Source organism: Brachycentrus maculatus, unplaced genomic scaffold (genome assembly GCF_059751285.1).
Source record: "Brachycentrus maculatus isolate JH-2025_06_01 unplaced genomic scaffold, ASM5975128v1 h1tg000122l, whole genome shotgun sequence".
Taxonomy (NCBI): Eukaryota; Metazoa; Arthropoda; class Insecta; order Trichoptera; family Brachycentridae; genus Brachycentrus; species Brachycentrus maculatus.
In genome coordinates this window covers 1006434-1034082 of record NW_028280875.1, presented here as the reverse complement: position 1 = coordinate 1034082, position 27649 = coordinate 1006434, and the positions used below count along the sequence as shown (strand labels likewise).

The 27649-nt window shown below is 33.8% G+C and overlaps 1 protein-coding gene across 3 annotated transcripts in view; it reads left to right on the top strand.

Moving 5' to 3' along the window:
• LOC148309488 (uncharacterized) overlaps positions 1-27649 on the top strand; it is a 179632-nt gene that overhangs the window by 43090 nt on the left and 108893 nt on the right. The window contains exon 1 of one of the 3 annotated variants that reach the window (XM_088260000.1): positions 12217-12254. The exons of the other annotated variants lie outside the window; for them this stretch is intronic. The gene's annotated coding sequence lies outside the window, so the exon portion shown is untranslated. Of the gene's footprint in view, positions 1-12216; positions 12255-27649 lie in introns of those variants that run through there. 3 annotated transcript variants of the gene reach the window in all.

The following is a 27649-nucleotide window of genomic DNA, read 5'->3' as shown; positions in this document are numbered from 1 at the left end:
TTACACGAGAGATGTCAGATTATTCATTTTCACATCTTTTTTTGTTGTTTAAAGCGTTTCCGAAAAAAAATGCCGTCCATTATTGTATTTTTTCACTGGGAAATGTACCATTTTGTAAGGGACTCGGCCCACATTTTTTTTACATCTTGTATCGTCAAATGAGTCATTTCATGATGTGCGTGAGTAATTCCGCGTGAAAAATTATTTATTTTAAACATATTACATACATAAGTAACATATAAAATATTCCCGATTCCGAGTAATTTCCATTGTCTTACCCGCTTGAAACTAGATATCATTTTATTATTTTTTGACATCTTAACACAGATGAATTAGAATATCCGTCGTAGGCCCCGTAAATGCCCAGACTTCTATATTCTTCTTCATCTTTGATGAGTGTCAAAAATAATATGAAAATAACTCCTGTAATTGGATATAATCCAGATTTTGTGAAGTCAAAGTATCAAGTATTTGGACACACTCAAAATGTTGTAAATAAATTATCTGGTTTTAAGCTTAAATAATAAAAATGAAAATGATATTTTCTGGCGTTTCTCGTGTGTGTGATTATAATCCAGGATTGGGACCTCACACACTAATAAAAGAGTTTCTGCTCAATAAAAAGCTTCTTTTCATCTCACTTATAGATGTCTCTAGTGAGGTTTTAATGATTCAAGAATAATGTTTAAATTTGGTTCGTATAAATAGAACTTTCAAGAATTTGAGTAGTGTGGTTGTCAATAATGGGTAGAATTGGTGAATGTTACACGTGTTACAGTGAAACCAACCTATGACGGTCGTCAGCCCCGTCAATGCCCAGACTTCCATATTCTTCTTCATCTTTGATGAGATGTCAAAAAATAATCATTAACAATTATTTTGACAAAATCGAAATGTTATGTATTAGATATGATTATGATGTGTTACGTTTTTATTTAATGGGTGTTTGTAATGTATTTTCCACATTTACTTTCCCTATCCTTACTATCCTAACTGCGGACAAGCCTCTGAAAGTAGTAGGGTTTGCGGGTTATTCCTTTTAAAAAATGTATTTATTATTTTTTTTTTCTTTTTTTTTTTTCTTAAGTTAGCTTATATTAAAACTAATATAAACTATTATATACATTCACTTCATCTTTATATATTTACATTTCCTTACAGTAACTTAGACATTTATTTTTAAATTCTTTCAGACACTTTTCATTCTTCATACATTCAGGCATCTCATCATACATTTTTAAACCCTTATACATCAAGCAATTTTGCGACTCAGCTCTTTTCAATAATGGTAGTCTTATTTTATCCTTTTGTCTAGTAGCATATTCATGACAATTTTTGTTTAAGACAACTTTATCCTTAAAATATTTTGGTAATTTATCGTTAAAAAATTTATGTATAAATTTATTGTTTTAATTACTCAACCTATGTGACCTGCGAAATGGAATTTCTTAAACGTCATCCACTTGCAATAAAGTTTCGCCACCCTTGATGTAGACAATAAAGTTTACATTTAAAAATTCGTACAATATTTTAAATAGTTCGAGCGGTCAAAATTACCACCCATCGGTTTAATTTATTTAAGGAAAATGATATGATAATTTAATGTACGCCAATCGTGTTGCAATATGCAGTCGGTTATTGCGCACGTTCATAATGGATGCAGTTTGAGCAAAAAATCAATTTGTGCAGTCCAAGGTCAGTGGCAGTCTGTTGGAACAAAAGATAACGCTGCTGCTCCGCTCTTGTGTTCCTGTTTCACGCGGCCATGTTGCTTACCCTACACTACGTATTGTATGCACATCATTTACGTTTATTTATTTACGTGGGTACACCGAGTTGCCGTTTGAAAAGTAAAGAGTTTCGTGTCGCTCACTCCTTTCAAGAACGTCATAAATCAAAAACCGTCAATTTTCAGTTTTATATGTTTTCGGAATGCCCAGAAAATGTACTTTATCCCAGCACAAGAGGCATATTTTTTACCTAATATTTACCTGCTGCAGGGCAGAAAATGTTGTTATTGAATTTTGAAGAAAAGGTTTTGTATTATTATTTTTTGAAATAGACTTAATATTTTTCAAATGGAGAAAAAAACATTCAGGTTTCACCTAAAAATATCTGTTGCACAGTAAAAAGTTCAATAAGTGGCTTGATATTTATTTTTAAAACATCGTGTTATATTTTTAAACTGTAAAAACGTTCTCCTGAATAATCAAGTTTTTTGATTTATGACGTTCTTGAAAGGAGTGAGCGATGTATCTAGGAAGCACAATTACCAAGGATTCAGGTACCAGTCCAGTGTAATATTGAATAAATATTAGAGTGAAAAAATCACTTATATTTATTTTACCCCCCTTGGGAATCGAACCCGGGACCTCCAGAACGGTAGCCGAGCGTGCTGACCATTACACTACGGAGGCGGACAAAATAATAATAAAATAATAATAAAAAAAATACGAACACTACTCAGATAAAAACAAATAATAAAAAATAAATTATATTAATAATTTTTGTTTGAAGCAATAACTTATTAGTGACGTTACTGTTTTATATCGACGCGCTTGCTTTCGGTAATCCTGTTTTGAAAAAGGAATCAAGTTTTGTTTGCACTTTTGAAGTTTGCTGTTTTTTTTTTTTTATAATCAACTCGTTTATTTTTGTCGAGAATAGCTCAGTCTTAAAAATAACGTCTTACGACCTTCAAATACGATTGATCGCCGTATGATTCGATTAAACAAATAAATTAATCGCTAGCACACAAGTACCTACTCGCTTATGTACGCTGAAGAATTTCCAATCTGCCTAATTTACCGGCACTTTCTCTCGTCTTGTGCAGTACTTACCTACCTACATATACTATTACAGGGATAGCGAACCTGTGGCACGCGAGACCATTTTGCATGGCACGCATATATAGAGAAAAAAAAGTGATCAAAATAAAAATAAAATTTTTGACTTATAGACGAAAGTACTACTACTTGTATTCTATTAAAATTGTTTTCAGGGTTTTACATTTTGTTAAATTAAGTCAATTTTTTATTTATTTATTTTATTTTGTCATTCTTCAAACCATTATCCGCACCTTTATGATGTAAAGGGCACTGCATCATATAAACGCATTGTTATTTTGATCGTTAACACACGAAGCAAAGGTGATCAGCCCTCCGCTTCAGGTACAGGGTGATATTGAATAAATATTAAAGTGAAAAAATCACTTATATTTATTTGACCTCCCCCCTGGGAATCGAACCCGGGACCTCCAGAACGGTAGCCGAACATGCTGACCATTACACTACGGAGACGGACTACATTTACAGAGAGTAAAACAATGTTTCTTTATCCAGCAGTCAAGACTGGAATTAGAGTAGAAATATAACAAATTAAAATGGGTAGATGTTACCACAAAGTGAGAGCAGACTTTTTAAAAATATATAACCCGATTTAAAAATACATATAATCGATGGAGCATATATCGAAAATATTAAAGATAGTATAATTTATTCGTATTATAGTTTTTACAGTAAAAATAACACTAAAAATTAATTATAGTAAAAAGATTTAGAACTGGGATTTCTTATAGAAATTGAAGAATTAATCACATAGCGTAGATGACATTAAAATTACTTCTTGGTCTTTATTTATTTTATTTATATCACTACAGAGGCAGACTGTTAATAAGTATTTTATTATTTTTTCGATGTATTAATGCTTTGTTGATACTAAAAGTCTGAAATTACACCAAATATTTTTATTTCCATGGCTTGTGGGACGCGACATATTATGTTAATTATTTTTTTGGTACTCAGGCTCAAAAAGGTTCGCCATCCATGTACTATTAGTACATCATGTACCCTGTCGTGTCTCGTGACCGCACGACAGCCTCCGACATTCCGCCGGCCGTAGGACGGTCAGCGTCGGACTACCATCTCCCGCTCTAATCGCGAGATATTTGTCCTATCACAACAGATCAGGGTCGTCAATCGATGGCTGCTGTGACAAATATGACGATTCATTTCTTGCAGGATAAACTAAAGCTGGTTGTCACGTCGTTTCCCCGCAGGAATACCCAGAGAGAATAGAACGTCACACCAATCTGTCTTTGCAAACAATCCTTGCCTCTTTCACTTTCATGCATCTCATCATATATTTTTCTAACCCCTTTCCGCACCCAATGATGCATAGGGCACTGCATCATATTGACACAGTGTTATCTTGATCGTTACTTACACGAAGGCAAGGTGATCACTCCTGCGTGTGTATCACTAATATTTATTTTCACCCCCCCTGGGAATCGAACCCGGGACCTCCAGCTCGGCAGTTAAATACACTAACCATTGTATATAACCGCCGATTATTCCGACTCCTTACAAGACCACTTTCAATTATTTGAAATTCTTGATTATGCCATGTTTTCTTCGATTTTCCTTTACTTCTCTTACCAACTATATTCGCCTCGTAAATTTGTTTTACTATTCTTTCTTCACTAATTCGATTCACATGCCCAAATCATCTCAGCTTACGACCACTTTCAAGTAATTGAATATGCCAAGTTTTTTTCGGTCTTCCTCTGATTCTTTTCGTTTATCGGCCCCGACACATCAAAGGGACGCTCGCCAAATTAAATGCGCTGATTGGAGGCTAGTAAAATCACTCTGCCCGTAGCAGTTGTTGTAGCCGATCGAAGCGTGAGACGTATGCGACATATGACACGTGTGTAAAGTGATCACTTAACCAGCCTATGATAGGTCATAAGCCCTGTAAATACCCAGACTTGCATATTCTTCTTCGTCTTTGTTGAGGTTCGTAAACGAAGTAACCGGATTTGTATAAACTTGTTATAATAACGTAAAGCCAAAAATAAACATATGGGTTCTATTCTTCTTTTTAAAGTCAGATTGAATTTCTTGTTCCAACCCTTATGTATGGAAGCGAAGCATGGAGTTGGCAAAAGAAGGATGAAAGCAGACTGAATGCAGTCGAAATGCGATCGCTCAGACGAATGTGTGGCAAAACGATGTTTGATAGATGTTCGAATGATGAAATAAGGAAAGAATGTAAGGCTGAGATAAGCATTATCGATAAAATTAAGAAAGGCGTGTTGAGATGGTTTGGACATGTGGAGCGTATGAGTGAAGAAAGAACGGTTAAACAAATTTATGAGGCGAATGTAGTTGGAAAAAGAAGCAGAGGACGACCGAGGAAAACTTGGCACAATCAGGTATGTCAAATACTTGAAAGCGGCCGGGTCAGGAGTCGTAATAATCGTCGGGTATGTATGAGGAGATGCATGAATGTAGAAGAGGCAAAGAATGTTTGCAAAGACCGAGTGGTTTGGCGTTCGATTCTCTCTGCCTACCCCTGCGGGGAAGCGGCGTGATGGTTAGTTAGTTAGTTAGTTTTAGGTTATATTCTTCTTTTTAAAGTCAGATTGAATTTCTACCAAGGTCCTGCCTAAAAATATCGTCACGCTTTTTATTAAATTATATTTCACCATTTTTAGCTTATATTGAATACGTTTTTCATTCCATTAGATTTTTTGACGGTAAACTGCTTACAACATGTTAATATGTTGTTTGTGTTTATTTTGTTGACCTTTTCCCAAGTGTATGTTGTTCAAATTATGTACAGAACATTTATTTGTATTTTGTTATTCATTTTTGTTTATTTTCTTGCCGTTTTGTTCTCTCGTGTTCACAAATATTTCAACAGATCAGATTCAAAATCCGCTAAGTTCATTATAACGTCAAATAATGATTTTTTTCTCGAAATTAATCAACGAGACATATATCTTGTATATTAAAAGCATTGATAACTTTGTGGTATGGTAATAAAACACTCTCCTTATTATCCATCTTTGTGTAATACTACTTTTATAAACACTTTTTCGTGACTACCGGTTTCGGAAAATCATATCATCGTCAGGTCATTAAAATAAAATTATTACAATTAAAAGAGACGTATCTTCATCTATTTTTTTATTAAATATAAGCTTTCATTCGCATCTCAACATAAAAAAACGTATTTAGATTGAGAAGTTTTGATATTTAAGTGTAGGAATGTCAGAGCTTACGATTTGTCATTGGCTGGTTGAAGTGATCACATAATACAATTTGCCATTATTGGTAACTACATTACGTTATATTTTTTAATAGTTATGTTGCAAGTGACGGCACAAAGCATCTTTTTTGTAGAATAGTCTTCAGGGATGACATATATGGTAGAAATTAGTAATTTAAGGGTCAGTTTCATGAATGCATGTGAGATGTTTTCCAAATTATTTCACATACCTACTAGGAAACGTCTATAAATATTGAAAACTACATTTTTGATAATTATTGAGTAAAACTATTTTTTCATTAATTTATTCGGAAGACACTTGTGGTAATATCTATTCATTTTTAATTTAAGTTTTACTCGGTGAATACCACTTTTTCTTAAAATCTATTGTAACACGTGTTTCGATGCATTCCACGTCATTTAACGGTCTTTGAAAATGATCCGGAATGCATCGAAACACGTATCACAATAGATTTTAAGAAATAGTGGTATTTACCAAGTAAAACATAACTTAAACTAAACTATTTATTTTTTAATTTATTATTAGATTAAAACCAATATTTTTAGCTTTTCCACTTTTTTATAGATTTTAAGAAATAGTGGTATTTACCAAGTAAAACATAACTTAAACTAAACTATTTATTTTTTAATTTATTATTAGATTAAAACCAATATTTTTAGCTTTTCCACTTTTTTATTTGACCAGCGACCGGGTTTCGTCGTTACCGACATCATCAGACTGGTTTTATTTTTTAAATTGGATTTATTTTTTAAATTGATGTAATCATTGGATAAAAGTTTAAAAAGCTTTGAAAATATTCACATATTGTTTTTAAAGTTGCGTTAGTGTATTACAATTTACGGTCGTAGATTTTTTATTCTGTGTAAAAACGTTTTTCTGTTTTATTTTATTTCGTGCTCATATTCTGCCTTTTTCATATTTGCTTAATATTTATGTTTCGGTCGGCACAATGAATCCGGTTAGGATTCATAATTACTTGAAATTTTTGCTCATAATTATTATTAGTATCCGTCCATTGTGATTACGCAAACTGATTCCTTTTTCGGTCTCGCTTGCGATGTGGTTAACGCGTTTAATTGAACTGTATGAATGTGTTCCCGGGGTTGTCGAAATGACGTGATTTGTCTGTACATCTAATATGTATTTAATGTGTCGCATTGAATGCATCTGATTTTCATTTATAAATTGCTCAACCCGTACACTGACTCGCCGGTATTGCTGGAACGTATATGTCGCTCATTCCTTTCAACAACGTCATATAACAAAAATCGTCAATTTTCAGTTGTGCATGTTTTCGGAATGCTCAGAAAATGTACTATATCCCAGCAAAAGCGGCATATTTTTATCTTAATACTTACGCTAGCTTGGTTTATTATACCATATCGCTCACTCCTTTCAAGAACGTCATAAATCAAAAATCGTCAATTTTGAGTTGAGCATGTTTTTGGAATGCCCAGAAAATGTACTATATCCCAGAAAAAGAGGCATATTTTAACTTAATATTTACGCGCTACAGGGCAGAAAGTGTTGTTTTTGCATTTTGAAGAAAAGGCATTGTTCAATTATTTTTTTGAATATACTCAATATTTTTCAAATGGAGAAAATACTTTCAGGTTCTACCTAAAAAGATATGTTGCACAGTAAAAAGTTCAATGAGTGGCTTGATATTTATTTTTAATACATTGTATTATATTATTAAACTTAAAAAACGTTCTCCTGAAAAATCTAGTTTTTTGATTTATGACGTTCTTGAAAGGAGTGAGCGATATGTCCTTCACTATTTTTAGCATATATGCAGCTTATATTGTCCAGAATTCAGAATAAACTATCGGTTAAGTCTAAGGCTTTTTTATTAAAATGATACATTCGTCAAAATCATGTTCGTAACCGGGTAAAAAAAACAATTTTCATGTGTAAAAATTAAAATAATTGTACGAGCGACCTAGACCTCCTAAGCTAATTCCTCCCTGCAATAATTAGATTGTTTGTCTCCTTCACTCTCCGCTACTCTGCTAGAGGAGTGAAAGAAACACCGATACCATTTTAAATTGTTTTGTCAATAACGCAATAAGGCGGACAAAAAAATCTAGTCAAACTTCGACTCGCGGTTTGCAACGAAGGATTTATCTTATGAAAACGACGATTATTGTTTAAACCAAGTACGCCCATTCAATGTTCCGTTAACTTTGACCGACAGATTATTGTAATATGATTATTGTTTTCGCAAAGGTTTTGAGTTTAATCCTACTTCTTGATATATTTTAATTAATTACATACTCGTGTGTCTTTAGCATATCGTATTATTTGAACGTATCTGAAAGCGTTGTTTTGGTGGAATCTCGAGTCTAGCAGTTTTACGTAATCAACTACTCTTTTTTACTCGAATTAACCATTTTAGTGTTGAGATTTTTTTCTTATATGAGTATTATGCTAAATTTGGTAGATTTTTTTTGTCGTTAAAAAAATAATCGTTTGTATTAATAATAATATATTTAATAAAACCCTTATCCGCACACCAATGGTGCATAGGGCACTGCGTCGTATAAACACAGTGTTATCTTGATCGTTTACACATGAAGGAAAGGTGATCAGCCCTCCGCTTTAGGTACCAGTCCAGGGTAGTATTGAATAAATATTACAGTGAAAAAATCACTTATATTTATTTGACCCCCTCCTGGGAATCGAATCTGGGACCTCCAGAACGGTAGCCGAACGTGCTGACCATTACACTACGGACAAATTGTATTAGGTATCAAATAAAGGATAAATACAACTTCCAAAATTTGAGCAGTGTGGTTGTCAATCATGGGCGGAATGGTGAATTTTACACGTGTGTAAAGTGATCAATTAACCGGCCTGTGATAGATCATAAGCTCTGTAAATACCCAGACTTCTATATTCTTCGTCATCTGTGTTGTTATCTTACCAACCACATTCGCCTCATATTTTTTTTACAATCCTTTCTTCACTCATTCGACTCACGTGCCCAAACAATATCAACACACGTTTCTTAATATGTAGGTAATTTAAGTTTTACTTCGTAAATATTACTTTTTCTTAAAATCTATTGTGATTTTAAGAAAACGTGGTATTGCAATGCATTCCGAGTGTTGCAATGCATTCCGCATTATTTTCAAACTCCGTATGTGAAGCTAAGTCCAAATTTTTTAATTGAGTCCTTGGGACGTTGAAGGATGAAGAGGAAGGAGGTAGGAGTTGTTTTGTCGAAAAATAAAAAATAAAAGCAAACAAAAAAAATATCTTTTTTTTTTTCAAAACATATTACACACATAAGTCATATTACATACATTTAATAATCCCGATAAGTAATTTCTGTTTCTCATTTTGGGACATGGGATTAAGGTAAACAAGACTGGAACTCAAATAATAAAGTAAAAAAAAGTATTTTTTTTAAATAACCAAAACTAATACTAATACATGGCAAAATATAAAAACAATGAAGAGGTATAATAAATAGGCATAAGAAGTATATTTAAAAGAAATAAATGAGAAAAACATAAGGTAAGAAGCATATTTAAAATAAACAAATTAGAAAATATAAAAAAACATAAGGTAAAAACAAAATAAGAAAATATTACTAATCACTACATATCGCTCACTCCTTTAAAGAACGTCATAAATAAAAAAAATAATTTTTCAGGAGAACATTTTTAAAGTTTAAAAATATAATACAATGTATTAAAAATAAATATCAAGCCACTTACTGAACTTTTCACTGTGCAGATCTTTTTCAGTAAAACCTGAAGGTTTTTTCTCCATTTGAAAACAATTTAGTTTAATAATAATTTTAACAAAAATATACCTGTTTTGCTGAAATATAGTACCTACATTTTCGGGGTATTCCGAAAACGTGCACAATTGAAAATTGACGATTTTTTATTTATGACGTTATTGAAAGGAGTGAGCGATATATATCTTTTCATCATTATGACAGATTTCAGACGCGGACTTGATAAAGGATAGTTTTTTCCCGTGTTTTGTTATGTCAATAATCAATCGTTAATCCCCCATTCAAGATCTCGCCCAGGTCTATTCTGAATTCCGGAATTGATACGTGTAGTCTTCGCATGTTGAACGTTTGGTGAGCGCTTTCGTTAAAGCGACTTTACATAATGACCGGCCGTTTAGCATAGTGTCGGACACAAGTGGGCAGTAACTGGTTACAGCATGCGGCATAGCGACATAGCGGCATCGACACTCGTCTACCGCGGGCCTCTCCGGCGACCCAATTTCACACTTTTTCCACGATTCAATCACAAAATCAGACTCGCATACACAATTATGATTTTTTTTTATCAAGTTTTCTCTTATTATTTTTTGATATCTCATCAAAGATGAAGAAGAATATGGAAGTCTGGGCATTTACGGGGCTTACGACCGTCTTAGGCTGGTTTAAGTGATCACTTTACACACGTGTAACATTCACCAATTCTACCCATTATTGACAACCACACTACTCAAATTCTTGGAAGTTCTATATATATGAACCGATTTAGAAACCTTGTTCATGAATCACTAGAACTTCACTAGAGACATCTATTGGAGATAATCCAGATTTTGTGAACAAGTATTTGGACACACTCAAAATGTTGTAAATAAATTATCTGGTCAAATTACAAGCTTAATAATAAAAATTAAAATGGTATTTTCTGGCGTTTCTCATGTGTGATTATAATCCAGGATTCGGATCTCACATAGATACTAATTTAAGAGTTTCTGCTTAATAAAAAGCTTCTTTACATCTCACCTTACAATAATATGAAAATAACTCCTGTAATTGGAGATAATCCAGATTTTGTGAACAAGTATTTGGACACACTCAAAATGTTGTAAAGTTTTCTCTTTAGATTAACCCTTACTGGTCCAATGTAGAATATCATTCGACATCGATTTTTGGCTCTTAGGTCCCATGTCGGGTGTTATTCTACATTGTTTTTCATTTTTAGTATTATTTATTTAAATTCCGAGCTTACATTTTTGTCACTCGTAACTATCACAACAGTATATGAAGCAGAGGACAAATTATTTTTTTCCAATTGAAATGTCACTGTCTATCTAGTTTTTTTTTTTTAATTTTGGGGGACCGGAAAGGGTTATTTTACTTATTAAATCAATAAATCATAAAATATTAGCTTAAATCAGAGACTTGATAAATAGAAGTAAAAAAATGATCACACATCTCATAACCTTACATTTTGTCAGTTAAAAAATGTTTTGTCATTGCGATAAGTGACGTAAATCTTGAATCGGCCGATAGACAAACAAATAAACCAGAGACAATTTATAAAATATTGCGTAGGTAGGTACTGTTAAAATTATCATTGTTTATAATCTTTATAAAGACCGCAGTTTGTTTGCTTTGAGGTTTTAGACACATCGCTCAATCCTTTCAAAAACGTCATACTTATACTTATATATAAAAAACTTGATTTTTCAGGAGATCGTTTTTAAAGTTTAAAAATATAATAAAATGGATTAAAAAAAATATCAAGCCACTTATTTTCAGTGTGCAACATATCTTTTTAGGTAAAACCTGATTTTTTTTTCTCCATTTGGAAAATATTTAGTATTTAAAAAAAATAATTAAACAATACCTTTTCTTTAAAATGCAAAAACAACATCTGCCCTGTAGCGGGTAAATATTAAGTTAAAAATATGCCGCTTTTGCTGGGATATAGTACATTTTCTGGGCATTCCGAAAACATGCACAATTGAAAATTGGCGGTTTTTGATATACTTATAGTATGACGTTGTTGAAAGGAGTGAGCGACATGGGTCCTGAGCTCTGGTAATTTTCTAGAGAACATGACGATTTTGAACTGTAGTTACGTTTGACAGTAGTAGCATATGTGATCTGTGAGGATTGACCGGTGTTTTAGTTTTTGTTTCATTAATTGTTTCAGTAATATCTGCTCATATTTTATTTGTATAAACTATGTTTCTCAAGTTTAAATTCAAACGCGCTAACCATTACTCTACGGAGGCGGACAATACATACATAGTTTAACGTTTTTATGTATAATGTGTATGCAATTCATTTTAAACTAATATTTTTTTGTTTTTGTTTTCAGGTATGTTACTAGATGAAAAATATGCACGTATTTATACCAATATGAGAACAAGAATATTGTCAACTTTACAACCCTTCCATCTGCTGGTAAATGAAGTTTATTCATTTTTATATAAATTTTAATCTTGTCACAATAATGCACGTGTTAGCGAAGCAAAGCTTACAAATTGCTGTTAATGCTAAAATGTACCTTTTCATCGCAAATAAAAACCTATCAGCGGAAGCTAAACTGGCAGTGCACAACGGAGTCCTGGTTCCAACTCTAATGTATGGAAGTGAAACATGGAGTTGGCAAAAGAAGGATGAAAGTAGACTGAATGCAGTCGAAATGCGATCTCTCAGAAGAATGTGCGACAAAACGATGTATGATAGATGTACGAATAGTGACATAAGGAAGGAATGCAAAGCTGAGATAAGCATTATCGATAAAATTAAGAAAGGCGTTTTGAGATGGTTTGGACATGTAGAACGAATGAGTGAGGAAAGAACGGTAAAACAAATTTATGAGACGAATATAATTGGGAAAAGAAGCAGAGGAAGACCGAGAAAAACATGGCACGATCAGGTATGCCAAATACTTGAAAGTGGTCAGGTTAGGAGTCGTAACAATCGGCGGGTATGTATGAGGAGATGCATGAACGTGGAAGAGGCGAAGAATGTTTGCAAGGACAGAGTGGTGTGGCGCTCTATTCTCTCTGCCTACCCCTGCGAGGAAGCGGCATGATGGTTAGTTAGTTAGTTACCTTTTCATACATAATTTTCGTAAAATTTCATCATTTTGGAGAAAAAAAATGAAAAATAATTCAATACTACCTACTATTATTTTCATAAAATCTTTCACGTTCACCATTTATTTTATTAATTTTTACTATCGCGGTTTTAGTCATGAATTGGCGAATAAATTAATAATTTAAAAAAAAACTAAACACGATAAGCGGTATTTTCTTATTGAACCCTTATCCGCAACAAATAGTGCATATGGCACTGCATTACTTCGACGCAGTGTTATCTTCATTGTCAATTAGATAAGGGAAAAATAATGAAACCTGCGCTTTAGGGACCAATTGTATAAAAAATTGGAATGAAAACTGTATTTTCCATTATTCTGCATCTATTTTCACCCCATTGGAATTAACCCGACTCCTCCATCACGTAATTCAAACGTTCTGAGCACTGCACTACGGTCTGGACACTTTTATAAAGGTTTATAATCTATATATTTCAATGATTTCTTCCCGCGTTTTTTAAACCTTATCTATCGCTCCTATGTCAAGTTTGGGTCGACGTTATTTGGCGAAATTTATAAAATTCATAATCAATATAAATTTAAATGATCTTCTATACAATGATCCAATAGAAAACTTATATGATATCCCTTATCAATATATTTAAAAAACAACCAAGTAATTGGTGTTAGGTAAAAAATAAGAATCATAAAATTAAGGGTTAATATTAATTTTTGATATGTACGAGTACCTACATCAAAAATTAATATTCTGATGATCTTAATCCCACATCTACATTTTTAACGACATAATTTAAGAAAATAAAGTTATTTTCATTAATGTATTCAGCTGTAGCTTTGTAGTAATAAACATCTATCCATTTTTATGTAGAATTTACAAATAAGTAATTAAAATAATTGTACTTTCCATATATTCGTATGTAATGGGTACAGCACAGCTCGGCTGTCCAAACTTAAAACACAGTAAGGGACATTTTTTTGTAGTACGTTTTTTTTGCATTTTTGGACCAAGTAGAATCTACTTAGTCCAAAAATGCAAATAAAATATACTACAAAAAATGTCCCTTACTGTGTTTTGAGTTTGGGCCGAGCAGTCAGGAGCCGATGATGACGAGTATTAGTTACCGAACGCTTTGCATGTGATTTCGCAATAAGTAGGTACGTCGGCGCCGGTCGGTAATCCACGTAACGGCGATATCTGGGGACGGGCCGACGCCGACGTCCTGAAAATCGACGCTTGTTCACTTGTACTCTAATGGGTCTTTGTCAGACGGGAGGAATGTATTAACATACTCAACCTATAAAGGATTGTATAAGACTCGTTTTGTGTTTATAACAGCCGATATAATCAATATTTTCATTCATCATTTTCTGTTGGAAAATTCGCCTTCGAAAAAACGTTATTTTCGTAAGTTGGCAATGAATGACGTCGCAGAAACGATGGACTTATTTTAATATTGGTAACATTGCTAAATTATTGGCGGCTCTATTTGTTGATGTCTATGGTCCACCCTCCAACGTCCCCACTCCCCTCATATTTGCATAACACATATGGTAGTGTAGTGGTAAACAAACAATCCACCCTACTACTATTACAGCTCTATAAACCATAGACAGTAAATCATATGACGTCATAAAACTACATTTTATATTGGTAACATTGCTAAATTATTGGTGGCTTTATTTGTTGATGTCTATGTAAAAAAATTAATTACCTACGTCAAATGTTACCCGGGTTCAAAGAAAATTATGTTTCGACTTGTCCAATACTGGGTGTTCAAGGGTTAAAGGCATACAAACACACCTGTTAATAAAATTTCATTGTTATTCTTGTTTACATTTTTAACGCGCCGTAAATCATATTCAGCGCTGTTCCAACGTGCGCCGTGCGCCGTGCGCGGCTCGTCGATTGCCCATCCATCATCGTAAAACGGCAAGGAAAACGGCTCGCGGTGTGTATGGGTCGTTTTGCAACCGCTGCACTGTGTCGGCTCGAGGACCTGCCAAGGCGATGGATGACTGATTTTTCGATGATTGTTTTTCGAATTCGTTGAGAATCGCTCAATTTCTAACTTGCTAACAAACTACGTTTTAATTTATGTATTAATTTTCCGCTTCCGTAGTGTAATGGTCAGCACGCTCGGCTACCGTTCTGGAGGTCCTGGGTTCGATTCCCAAGGGGGTGAAATAAATATAAGTGATTTTTTCACTGTAATATTCATTCAATACTACCCTGGACTGGTACCTGAAGCGGAGGGCTGATCACCTTTCCTTCATGTGTAAACGATCAACATAACACTGCGTTTATATGACGCAGTGCCCTATGCACCATTGGGGTGCGGATAAGGGTTTTTATTATTTTTATTATTATTATTAATTTTAAAATCAAACACAGTTTTTTTGAGTCTACTAAGTTGTATTTTATTAAAAAAAACACATAAAAATTTATATTGTTTCGCCTAGTTATGGCAATTTAAAACAAAGACATTCGTTTGAAAATACCACAACTAGGTAGACGCAAACTAAGTAAACTCAGAAAATCTGTGTTTGATTTAAAAATTAATACATAAATTAAAACGGAGTTCTACAAATTAAACGCCAAATCAATAAATAAAGTACATAGTTAGAAAATGTGAGAGTGAGATGATCTTTAGAAAAATAAAAACGCATTTGTTTGATAAAACTCTCTTTTTTCCCCAATTCATTCACGGTGAAGCGCCCTTGAGGTAGTATTTTATTTATTATTTTGTATATTGTCCGCCTCCGTAGTGTAATGGTCAGCACGCTCGGCTACCATTCTGGAGGTCCCGGGTTCGATTCCCAAGGGGGGTAAAATAAATATAAGTGATTTTGTCACTGTAATATTTATTTAATATTACCCTGGACTGGTACCTGAAGCGGAGGGCTGATCACCTTTCCTTCATGTGTAAACGATCAAGATAACACTGCGTTTATATGACGCAGTGCCCTATGCACCATTGGGGTGCGGATAAGGGTTTTATTATTATTTATTATTATATTAAAAGCATTGTAACTTTATGGTATGGTAATAAAACAATTTTCCTTATCGTCCAATGTTCACTTTGTGTAATACCACTTTTATAAAAGTGGTCTTACACAAATTCAACAATGGATGATAAGGAGAGTGTCATAGTATTTTATATTTTTTATTAATGGCCAATTTATACAAAATATGTTAGGTAGGTATTTTTGCGCATCGACCTTGTACATGACAGTCGGCTGTCGTCGATTACGCTAAGCTAGCCCTGTGGACCAATAGGTAATTAGCCCTCCGAGTCATCGTCGGTCAGCCCATCGGACCTCTGTTGGTTGGGCCTTAGTCCAACCATTTATCGGGGCCCTCAGGGCCCCCATTGATTGGCCTGTAAGGCCAATCATTGTGAGGTTAAAACAATCTTCTCGGAGTATGACGATTGGCCGGCTTATTGTTTGACTGATTTGAGTCTAAGCGCTCTCTCAGACGAATGTGTCGAAAATCATTATATGGCATAATTAAAAACGAAGATATTAATTAAAAAGGAATATAAGGTTGAACTGGGGATAATTGAAAATATTAATATGAGTTCTTTAAGGTGGTGTGGACATGTGGAGTGAATGGATAACGAGAAAATGACTAAGAAGGTATATGTGGCGAATGTGAGCGGGAGAACAGAATGAGGACAGCCGGAAAAGACTTGTCACGATCAGATCAATCAGAATCTAAAATCTGGTAGTGTCAAAAGTCTGCGTAATCGGAGGGCATGTTAGTAGGTAGTAGATGGTATGGATGTGAAGAAATCGAGGGGTATATGTCAGGACACAAGTCTGCCTGCCCCTGCGGAGAAATGGCGTAGTAATAGTAGTCATATTATTTTTTGACATCTCATCAAAGATAAAGAAGAATATGGGAGTCTGGGCATTTACGGGACTTACAACCGTCATAGGCTGGTTTAAGTGACCACTTTACACACATGTAACATTCACCAATTGTACCCATTATTGACAACCACACTGCTCAAATTCTTAAAAGTTCTATATATATATGAACCAATTTCGAAACGTTGTTCTTGAATCACTAGAACTTCACAATGTTGTAAAAAATATGTTGTCTATGGATAGAAATCAGAATCTAAATCATTCGTCGAGTGTACGTAACAGCATCCCAAGAAACCAAAACGTGTTTTATCACAAAACATGATTCATCATCTCACCTTCAATTTTTCATATGCCGAATTGCGGAAAGGTTATGATTCACGATTTTCGAAATAACGAGTCCTTCGACCGATATACAGTGGCGAGCAGTCAAATCTTTCCACTCAGAAATTATAATTATTTTTTTACATAATATTTTATTTTCATATTATTTTTTGACATCTCATCAAAGATGAAGAAGAGTATGGAAGTCTGGGCATTTACGGGGCTGACGACCATCATAGGCTGGTTTAAGTGATCACTTTACACACGTGTATATTTTATTTTGTTGTAATTTCTTGAAAGCTTTTCAGTCCAATTTAGAAAGCAACACTTTTTAAAGATTTTTATAGTAAATTTGTGCACTTAAACCTACCGGTTTCGATAAGAACCTTATCATCATCAGGGTTTATTAAATTGTAAAACATTAAAATACTCATAATTAATTACATTCCCTTACCAAAAACTTTTTTTGGGTAAGGGAATGTAACTAATTATGAGTATTTTAATGTTTTTAATATTTTAGAATTTAATAAACAAGGTTCTTATCGAAACCGGTAGGTTAAAGTGTACTAATAATAAAAAAAAGTAGTCGAAGAAATGTTGTTTAATTTTATAAAGTTTATAAAATGTGCCACAAAGTATCTGCGAAAAACATTCAAGAAATGTTCATATAATTTCAATAAATATGTGCTTTTTTAAAATTATATGAGCATTTTTCATTTTTGTCGGTAAAATTGGAAAATCTATAAATTAACTATAAAATTATGGGAATAATATTTTTGGTTTACTAAATTGGCACTTTTTTTGGTATATCATCTTTCAATTGTGGCTTATAATTTGAACTGAAAAGCTTTCTAGAAATCACTATAAAAAAAAGTATTACGCAAAAAACTGATAATTTCTGAGTGGAAAGATTTGGCTGCTCGCTACTGTGAGCAGGTTGGTCGCGCCGCCAGACCTGGCGCTATTGTGAGCAGCGCTGCGCGAAGACGTAGGCGAGTGTTTACTGCAAATGTGACGCCATTTATGCGGCGCCGCTATTAATAGCGCCGTGAGAAGCTCCACGCTGCAAGCCCGAAATAACCGGCCCGTTAATGCAGACAGAGATACATAGACACATCACTCATGATAGCTACTACGATAGAAATCATAACATCGTAATGCCGCTTGTGCACCACACGAAATTTGACCGTCCGATAGTGATCGAATTTCGGCGCAACGTGTTCACGCACCGATCAAGGGCACCTATCCGAAGAAAGAGGGACAAAAGCACAAGCCAATCCAAGGCAATCATCCGTTTTATACTAATGATTGCCTTGGATTGGATTTACTGACATGCCGGACTGTAAAATTCCGTGTAGTGCACAAACGCCCTAACATTGTTATGTATTCGGATCACTGTCCTTCGTACGGTATTAAGGCCCAGTATTCGTTGAGTTGCAACTAGATTTTCTCTAAATCCAGGTAACATTTTACGTTTTTTTTTTCTAAAAACACCGTTATTGCATTGAAAAAATAAATTTTTCTTCGAAATAAATACATGGTTTTGAAAAGAAAAGAGTTATTGGAAGGTAAGGAGGTAAAAAATATATATGCAATAATATTTTTTCTAAATAGATATTCTAAAAAACAAAAAAATATCCACTACGCATTATTTAAAATAATCGGACGTGAACAGACATGTGACCTCTCCTGTGCTTGCGAATATCCCCTTGATGTACAGATACATAGATACAACGCACATGATACTATGATAGAAATTATAACATCGTAAAACTGTTATGTATTCGGCCCACTGTCCTTCATACGGTATTAAGGGGATATTCGCAAACACAGAATTCATTCCACCGGAGACCACCGGAGAGGTCACATGTCTGCTCGCGCCCGATTTTTCAAACAATGTTTAATGGATTTTTTGTTTTGTTTTTTACAATATACACATTTTTTAAAACCCTTATCCGCACCCAATGGTACATAATAGGGCACTGCATCTTAGCGACGCAGTGTTATCTTGATCGTTAATCGTATGAAGAAAAGGTGATCAGCCCTGCACTTTTTGTATCAGTCCAGAGTGATATTAAATAAATAAATAAAAACCCTTATCCGCACCCAATGGTGCATAGGGCACTGCGTCATATAAATGCAGTGTTATCTTGATCGTTTACACATGAAGGAAAGGTGATCAGCCCTCCGCTTCAGGTACCAGTCCAGGGTAATATTAAATAAATATGACAGTGAAAAAATCACTTATATTTATTTTACCCCCCTTGGGAATCGAACCCGGGACCTCCAGAATGGTAGCAAAAAGCGCTGACCACTACACTACGGAGGTGGACAAAATAGAAAGATTTAGAAAAATATATTATTTAAACTCGTTACCTTTCGATAACTTTTTTCTTTTCAAAACCATATTAATTATTTCGAAGAGAAACTTATTTTTTCAATGCTAATACGGTGTTTTAAGAAAATAAATCAAATACGTAAAATGTTCCCTGGATTTAGAGAAAATTATGTTGCGACTTAACTAATACTGGGCCTTAGTGTAGAGATACATACATACTTGTATGTCACACATGATATGATAGAAATCATAACATCGTAACACTGTTACGTATTCTGCTCGCTGTCCTTCATACGGTATTATAGAGTTTATCATATCTCTTCATATGCTTACGTATGTATAAATTTATTTGTATAAATATCGCTACTGATATGTAATGCAAAATAAAGCAAGTTATTTCAAGGGTATTTTGAAGCAATTCATAAATATTTATTCAAAATATTACGCATATTATCAGCACGTCGATTGATTGAGACGGACTGTCACTAATCGCGTAAATGGGATATTAATTTCTGATACCCGTCTGCGCCTAGTGGGTCCATTGGACCTCACGTCCTGGTGACTCTGAAATCTAGTTACGGCTTATGCAACACCGCTTATCGTGACCCTACTCAGGCTTCAACTTTTTAAGCTTCATAGCCTATGCCTACTCGTGAGTGGATTTACTCTTTATGTTTAGTAATAATAAAACCCTTATCCGCACCCCAATGGTGCATAGGGCACTGCTTCATATAAACGCAGTGTTATCTTGATCGTTTACACATGAAGGAAAGGTGATCAGCCCTCCGCTTCAGGTACCAGTCCAGGGTAATATTGAATAAATATCACATTGAAAAAATCACTATAATATTTACTTGACCCCCCTGGGAATCGAACCCAGGACCTCCAGAACGGTAGCCGAGCGTGCTGACCATTACACTACGGAGGCGGACAAGTTTATGTTTAAAGTTACTATAATTTCATGTAATTCATGAGGAATTCAAAATTCTAGGGAAAAATACTCGCGTATTAGGACCTGTTCGTTCGTGAGTAATACTTGTTCACTAATGAACCCTATGTACTATTGGGTATAATAAAATAAATCTGAAAATTCTGTTTTGCAGATGCGTTAATCGCTGTTTGCGAATAGGGAACAGAGAGAGAAAGCGAGATAATTTACGCTGTATGAAATAATTATTTACGAGTATATCGCTCACTCCTTTCAGCATCATACTGTATCAAAAAACTTGATTTTTCAGGAGATCGTTTTTAAAGTTTAAAAATATAATAAAATGTATTAAAAATAAATATCAAGCCACTTATTGAACTTTTTACTGTGCTACAGATCTTTTTAGGTAAAACCTTAAATGTTTTTTCTCCATTTGAAAAATATTTAGTATTTTCAAAAAAATAATTAAACAATACCTTTTCTTCAAAATGCAAAAACAACACTTTCTGCCCTGTAGCGGGTAAATATTAAGTTTAAAATATGCCGCTTTTGCTGGGATATAGCACATTTTCTGCGCATTCCGAAAACATGAACACAAACACCACTGAAAATTGACGATTGTCGAAATATGACGGTGTTGAAAGGAGTGGGCGATATCTCACTCCCTTACACTTACAATCGGTCCTCTTAACCTCAAATCGGTATTCATAAAAAACTAACTAACCATCACGCCGCTTCCCCGCAGAGGTAGGCAGAGAGAATAGAGAGCCACACCACTCTGTCCTTGCAAACATTCTTCGCCTCTTCCACGTTTATGCATCTCCTCATACATACCCGCCGATTGTTACGACTCCTAACCTGACCACTTTCAAGTATTTGGCGTACCTGATCGTGCCATGTTTTTCTCGGTCTTCCTCTGCTTCTTTTACCAATAACATTGCCTCATAAATTTGTTTTACCGTTCTTTCCTCACTCATTCGTTCTACACGTCCAAACCATCTCAACACACCTTTCTTGATTTTATCGATAATGCTTATCTCAGCTTTGCATTCCTTCCTTATTTCACTATTCGAACATACATATCTATCATACATCGTTTTGTCACACATTCTTCTGAGAGATCGCATTTCGACTGCATTCAGTCTACTTTCATCCTTCTTTTGCCAATTCCATGTTTCACTTCCATACATTAGAGTTGGTACCAGGACTCCGTTGTGCACTGCCAGTTTAGCTTCCGCTGATAGGTTTATTCATAACATGATTATATTTTAACCGTGCCTTTTTCCGGGATACCTTCGCGATTGATATTATAATGTATTCATATTATGTACGTTCATCTATTTCTCATTGATCAGTGGTCACTCTTGACCCATGACTTCGGATATTCAAATGAATAATTGCCGCCAACTTTATTCATTACTTGTACGCATTCTGGAACATTCATTCGTAAATGAAGCCATTGTGTTTACCTGTGACTATGGGTGTAAAATCAGACCAGTAGCTTGTACAGTAAAAGTACAGTAAAAAAAACGGACAAAAAGCCCGGTCAAATATAAAAAAACGTCATTATTATACATGCTTAAATTCAAGTGTCAGATCACATCTCTACGATCTTATGACATTTATTGACTTTTTGTCAGATTACAAATATCAACTATATACATATACTATACGCATTTTCGTAGTTTTATGCGGTTGATTATAAAGAAAATAACAGCAAACTTCAAAAGTGCAAACAAAATTTGATTGCTTTTTCAAAGATCTCTCTCTAACCCTTATCCGTACCCAATGGTGCAAAGGGCACTGTATCGTATTGATGCAATGTTATCTTGATCGTTAATTATATTAAGGCAAGGTGATCACTCCTGCGCTTCAGGGACTAGTCCAGAGTATTATTAAATCAATATTAGAGAGTAAATTCGCTAATATTTATTCTCACCCCCCCCTGGGAATCGAACCTGGGACCTCCAGCACGGTAGCTAAACACCACGGAGGCTGACTGTTTTTTCAAAGCAGGATTACCAAAAGCAAGCACGTCAATATCAACGTCACTTCACGATGAATGTCCGAAGACAAAAATTTAATTTTGTTTGTGTTTTGTATTATTTATTTATATACAGTGTTTACATAAGTTTTTTTTTATGAATTTTAAACCTATTTTTATGTAACGGACTTTCAGCTTTAACGGAAAACCCTCCCCCGATTGGTCGGTTATATCGAGGTTTGACTGTATTTACAATTATTGAATTTACTCAGTTCTTAGTTCTCACCTTCAAGATTTTTCTATTTTAAGTCGAAAACAGCCTGGCCATTAATTTGTCTATGGAAACCCTTTTATTACTAACAGATAAACCTTGAGCAGTATCTATTTTGTTTACTACAAACAGGAACTTCATATTACTCGCTCGTACACTGACAAAATTTAATTAGCAAGTTGTTTACTAACAAAAGTAAAAAATAAAACCCTTATAATACCTTGTTTACCTGTAAGGAACGCATAGACAAGTATATAGATCGCTAGTTGCAATTTGTTTATCTAAAGGAACCTTATTTTATAAATAAGTTAAACCCTAGTAATACCTTATATACCTGTAAGAAAAGTATGTAGCTATTGTTTACTTGTGAGAACCTTTTACTACGTGTAAATAAAAGTTTATAAGTAACTTGTTTACATTTAAGAATATTATAACATAAATTTTCTTGTCCGCCTCCGTAGTGCAATGGTTACCGTGTTTAACTACCGTGCTGGAGGTCCCGGGTTCTATTCCCAGGGGGGAGTGAAAATAAATATTAGTGATTTAACACTCTAATAGTTATTTAATATTACCCTGGACTGGTCCCTGAAGCGCAGGAGTGATCGTCTTGCCTTCATGTAAGTAACGATCAAGATAACACTGCGTCAATACAATGCAGTGCCCTATGCACCATTAGGTGCGGATAAGGGTTAGAAGAAGACTTTTTTTTATTTTTTTTTTATTTAAGAACCTTTACTTTTACTAAATAAAAATACTACTATTACTAATTAAAAATACCTAAGAAATTTGATTTGTTGGAATTAATACATAATCATGAGATTTGAAAGAGCAGTTGTTTTCAAAATTATCACATAATTGACTGTTGGAAGGAACATCCATAATGAAGGACAAATAAACGTAGTATGAATATTGAAAATTCAAATATCCATACTTATTGTTCCGTGATCATCTGTCAACAATAATAAACGAACAAACGATGTTCATTTCAAGTAAGCGAGTTTAAATTCAAATTTTCTTTCGGCGAAGTTATGTTGACATTGTGTCGTAAATTGATAATGGAACATGGAAATTTAAATTCAAACAAAGGCACCTTTATGCCCGTAATAATAATGTTCCTTTTTTGAGTTGCAGATTAAATTCAAATTATGTGTTCCATTTTGTTTCAGATTTTGATAATTGGGTACCTACCAATTTAACAAATTAAGAATGGAACATCGAAATTTAAATTCAAACAAAGGCACTTTTAAACTCGTAACAATAATGTTCCTTTTTTGAGTGGCGGATTAAATTCAAATTATATGTTTCACTTTGTTTCAGATTTTGATAATTAGGTATCTACCAGTATAACAAATTAAGGATGTTTTTAATTTAATTTAAACAAAGGCACTTGAATAATCATTACAGAAAAAGGTTTTTTCCCATGAGTGCAAGTTCAAATATAAACTACATAAGTGTATTCATTCGGAAGGGTTTTCGTACCATTAGGCTGTAATTAGGTGATTTCGATAGTGATTTTTATTATGCACTTAGCGAATGGCTAGATCCAGAGATTAGATCTTATTGTTATTTTGGATAAATATAGTGAAATGTGTTATCATTACTTAACCATTTGGGATTTCAATGTTATTTATTTTAGTGCTTTGATTTTTGTTTATAATACTATTCGTGATAATGCATTTTTTTATGTTTGGAATAAATGTGAATTTTAACATTATATATGTATATATTAATCACAGTTATTTTATATTTTTTTAATTGCGTAATTCATAAATTTCAATTGTATTTTAATTTGATTTTCAGTCTTATGGTATTAAAAAAATAAAGTCTGCGTAATCGAAGGGTACGCATGACTAGATGTATGGATGTGAAGGAGGCGAGAAGCGTGTGTCAAGACGGATGAGTGTGGCGTTCTATCCTCTGCCTAGGATGGAACGCCAAACTCTTCAAGGCGTGATAGTGATAGTATACTATTCATACATATTCTATAATATTTATTACAAGAAAATGTTTTGCTTACTTGCGCATAAATTCCTCTTGATAAATTATTTTGTATTATAACAGATGTAACGAGATCGATTATTCAAAAAAATATATGTACGCATTTTATTCGCTTTCTTACAAATCCAAATCGAATTCTACCAGACAAATATAATGCCAATTGTATCAATAACTACATACTCAAATCGTCGCCTCACAGCACAAGTCTCGTAACTCTAAATTTTATATAATTTTTAACTTTATGTATTAATTTTAAATCAAACACAGATTTTTTGAGTCTACTAAGTTGTATTTTATTAACAAAAAACACATAAAAAATTATATTGTGACAATTGTTTCGCCTTGTTAGGGCATTATCAAACGAATGCCCTAACAAGGCGAAACAATTGTCACAATATAATTTTTTATGTGTTTTTTGTTAATAAAATGCAACTTAGTAGACTCAAAAAATCTGTGTTTGATTTAAAATTAATACATAAATTAAAATGGTGTTCTACAAATTAAACATCAAATCAATAAATAATTTTTAACTATAAAGGTCCTCAACAAAAAGTTACATTTCCAATATTGCACAAAAATCCCTTATGCAAATCCGTTCTGTTTCCTGTATTCTATCGAAATCTTAATTAAAGTTGTGACAAAACGTGACCAATCCTGTGGTAAACCAAAATGAAATCATTCAATGCACCAAAACGTTAAAATTTTACAAGCTAAAATTCCTGATTACTTACGATGTAAGCAGACTGAATGCAGTCGAAATGCGATCCCACTGACGAATGTGTGGCAAAACGATGTTTGATAGATGTTCGAATGATGAAATAAGGATAGAATGCAAGGCTGAGATAAGCATTATCGATAAAATTAAGAAAGGTGTGTTGAGACGGTTTAGACATGTGATTCGAATAAGTGAAGAAAGAACAGTAAAACAAATTTTGTGAGGCGAATGTGGTTGGTAATAAAAGCAAAGGAAGACCGAGGAAAACTTGGCGTAATCAAACATTTCAATCGATTGAAAGTGGTCAGGTTGGGAGTCTGAATAATCGGAGGGTATGTATGACGAGATACATGAATGTCGAAGAGGCGAAGATTGTTTGCAATGCGGATTAGTATGGCGTTCTATTCTCTCTGCCTACCCCTGCGGGGAACCGGCATGATGGTTAGTTAGTTAGTTTTTTTGGTCAAAATCATTTATAATGGAAATGTAACGTTTAAGTAAGTACCTCCTCAAGTGTGGGTACAAACAACTCCCATCCTAACCTTTATCAGCGGGCAAAATGAATCTTTGTGTATTTTCCTTGCCTCGGCCATGCCATGATTGGCACGATAATAATTATAGAGCATTTGATTGGAATTTCATGCCATGATTTGACATACGAATCAGTTTTTCTCGCGGCCAAAAACTTTTCAGGCATCGCTTTGATTTTCCGGTCCTATTTTTAATTTTAATTTCGCTGCTTTGATTAATTGAGCAGCGAGGTTCTTCCGCAAGCGTTTAAAAAAAATGTTCTGGAAAATTGCGATGCTTCCTCTGAATGCTAATTTGTGTATATTCAACGGTTAAATAAAATCTTATTAAAATCTTAATACATAGACACCTACGTATTATACATATCGCTCACTCCTTTCAAGAATGTCATAAATCAAAAATTGACAATATTCAGTTGTGCATGTTTTCGGAATGCCCAGAAAATGTACTAAATCCCAGCAAAAGGGGCATATTTTAAACTTAATATTTACCCGCTACAGGGCAGAAAGTGTTGTTTTTGCATTTTGACAAAAAAGTATTGTTTAATTATTTTTTTTACATATACTAAATATTTTTCAAGTGGAGAAAGAACCTGAAGGGTTTTACTTAAAAAGATCTGTTGCACAGTAAAAAGTTCGACAAGTGGCTTGATATTTATTTTTAATACATTGTATTATATTTTTAGACTTTAAAAACGTTCTCCTGAAAAATCAGTTTTTTTGATTTATGACGTTCTTGAAAGGAGTGAGCGATATATGAAATCGTTCATAATATCCAACCAGAAAAAATATAAAAAAATCAAATACACCGCTTAGTCAAAAGACTTTTGTGCATTTCCCAAGAAAGCTCTATTATCTACTTCCATTATTAATGCAGTCACTGAATAACGAATGAATTTATTCAAATATTGTGATGGAGGTGGGTAGAAACTAAATAAATCGTGTAATTCAGCCAGGTAATCATTTATTGCATGGCTTATGACGGACAGATAACCAATTACTATATTTATTTTTATTTCACAGTTTGATCAAAGCTTCATTGAGGTATTTTTAACACATTTATGATGCAATGGTGGTTGGTAATAGAAGTAGGGGAAGACCTAGAAAATCTTGGCATTATCAAGTATTTCACATTCTTTAAAGTGGCCAGGCAGGTAGAAGTCCGAATAATCGGCGTGTATGTATAAGAACATGTATGGAAAAGGCGAAGATTCTGTGCAAAGACAGATTGGTGTAGCATTCAATTATCTTTGCCTACCTCTGCGGGTAAGCGACGTGATAGTTAGTTAGTTAGTAAGTATTTAAATAATACAAATAAATTATATAACGCTATTATCATTATTATTAACTAGTTTACTTTTAAAAAGTTCTGTTGATTGTGCCCGTGGCACAGGATAACCAGTAAAGACACATTTTTGTACATTCAATGCTCTTAGTAAGTCTATGGTAAATGAATCAATATGGACTACAAAAAATGTATTTTTAGAATCGGTAAATTGCTCTCCATAGTAGAATTATATATTTTTTGTTTCTCCCCCATAGCATAAGCCCTGATGGAGTAAGACATCCCCACCAGAGTATGGCGACAACGTGTCGCCTTGAATGTCAACCTCACTTTTATTAGAGCTCACGTCTTTTTAATTGCGGATTTAATTATAAAAGAAATCCAAATAAAAATGTCGTTTATACACGAACGATAGTTAAAATTATCATTAGCAAAATTAATTATAATTATTCGCACGATAAATATGTTGCAGAAAAGAAATTTTGAAAAAA